General features: G+C 73.2%; 1 non-coding gene across 1 annotated transcript; it reads left to right on the top strand.

The window, feature by feature from the left end:
- The first annotated feature begins 1,108 nt into the window (after window positions 1-1,108).
- Window positions 1,109-1,180, top strand: TRNAA-AGC (transfer RNA alanine (anticodon AGC)). Its single transcript has one exon. It is a non-coding gene; the product is annotated as a tRNA-Ala (tRNA).
- Window positions 1,181-1,994: the final 814 nt, after the last annotated feature.

Raw genomic sequence — 1,994 nt, 5'->3', positions numbered from 1 at the left:
CTATTAAAAAAAAAAAAAAAAAAGGTGGTGGAAATGCTCCAATAAAGCAAACTAAAAGAGGCCAACGAAATGCAATGCCTGACCTCTAGCTGGACGCTGTACCAGAGGGAGAGCGGGTCAGCTGGTCCAACCGGCACGCCGACTGCAGATGAAATGCAGCCACGGTGTCCAGCGTTCACCTCCCCGACGTTCCTCACGGCGCCTGGTTCGGAGCAAAGTACGTGAGGACAACCGAGCAGGACGGACTGCAACTTACTCTCGAATCGGAGAAAGGGGAAGCAAAGGGTCACGCAAGTGGAGTGAAAGACGAACAATGGCTAAATTGTACTATTTTTGTTCTTTGTTTTCCAACTTTCTAGTGAGTTTGAAATGGTCTCAGAGGCAGAGAGAGACTGCACCGGGTGCTCCAGGGACATCGACGGCTGCGAGTTTGGGCCGGACCGGGCCAACCCTTTAAGGTAGAAGCGCCCCGCCCCCAAGCCATCCAGGGAGCCGGCGATTCTTCGCGGCTCCCGAGGTCCCCACGGCTGGCCGTGGGGCAGCAGAGCCAGGGCTGCCTGACAGCGAGCCGACAGCCCCCCAGCCCCCCACGAGCCCCGCACGGCGGAGGCCGCCAGGGGGCTGCGCGCAGGGCCACCTGTCAGCCAGGCTCGGGCTCCCAGCTTGTCCTTGTCATCCATGCGGACGCCGCGAGCCCGCGGGGGCGTCCGCCCAGCACGGAGCGGCCAGCGGCCGTTCTCGGCGCCCGGAAGCCGAGGTGGCGTGGGGGTGTCGGGCCCGGGGGGCGCGGGGGGCGCGGGGGGCGCGGCCCCTCCCCCCCCGCGCCCCCCCCCGCCCGGCCTCCCGGGGCTGCTCAGCGCAGAAGGCAGGACACGCGGCTGGAAAGCGCGAGACCGCACACGGTGCCTTCAGCCTCCTTCCTCCGAAATCTCGTCTGCGGTTTTCGGGTTTGGGGTTTTGCCTCGCTGTTTTCGAAGCCGGCGCGCGGCCCGGTCCGCACGCGAGCAAGTCCGCGTCCACCTTTCCTCTGCCGTCGACCGGATCTTTCAGAGGCGAAGGAATCATGGTCATAAATCACGAGAGGAATCGCACGGCTGGGGCGGCAGGCGGGGGTGTAGCTCAGTGGTAGAGCGCGTGCTTAGCATGTACGAGGTCCCGGGTTCGATCCCCGGCACCTCCACCAGTTTTGGGCGGCCGCGCCTGGGCCCGACGCGCTCCCCCTCCGCCTCCCCCGCCCCCTCCGCCTCCCCCGCCCACCCCGGGCCTGGGCCCGACGCGCACCCCCTCCGCCTCCCCCGTCCACCCCCGGCCTGGGCCCTCCCGCGCTCCCCCTCCGCCTCCCCCGCCCCCTCCGCCTCCCCCGCCCACCCCGGGCCTGGGCCCGACGCGCACCCCCTCCGCCTCCCCCGCCCCCTCCGCCTCCCCCGCTCACCCCGGGCCTGGGGCCGACGCGCTCCCCCTCCGCCTCCCCCGCCCACCCCGGGCCTGGGGCCGACGCGCACCCCCTCCGCCTCCCCCGTCCACCCCCGGCCTGGGCCCTCCCGCGCTCCCCCTCCGCCTCCCCCGCCCACCCCGGGCCTGGGGCCGACGCGCACCCCCTCCGCCTCCCCCGTCCACCCCCGGCCTGGGCCCTCCCGCGCTCCCCCTCCGCCTCCCCCGCCCACCCCGGGCCTGGGGCCGACGCGCACCCCCTCCGCCTCCCCCGTCCACCCCCGGCCTGGGCCCTCCCGCGCTCCCCCTCCGCCTCCCCCGCCCACCCCGGGCCTGGGGCCGACGCGCACCCCCTCCGCCTCCCCCGTCCACCCCCGGCCTGGGCCCTCCCGCGCTCCCCTCCGCCTCCCCCGCCCACCCCGGGCCTGGGGCCGACGCGCACCCCCTCCGCCTCCCCCGTCCACCCCCGGCCTGGGCCCTCCCGCGCTCCCCCTCCGCCTCCCCCGCCCCCTCCGCCTCCCCCGCCCACCCCGGGCCTGGGGCCGACGCGCACCCCCTCCGCC

This window comes from Mirounga angustirostris, unplaced genomic scaffold, assembly GCF_029215605.1.
Source record: "Mirounga angustirostris isolate CCGP_5_RB_7025 unplaced genomic scaffold, mMirAng1.0.hap1 SCAF_8, whole genome shotgun sequence".
Taxonomy (NCBI): domain Eukaryota; kingdom Metazoa; phylum Chordata; class Mammalia; order Carnivora; family Phocidae; genus Mirounga; species Mirounga angustirostris.
The sequence above is the reverse complement of the archived record's forward strand: the minus strand, read 5'-3'. Positions and strand labels throughout refer to the sequence as shown.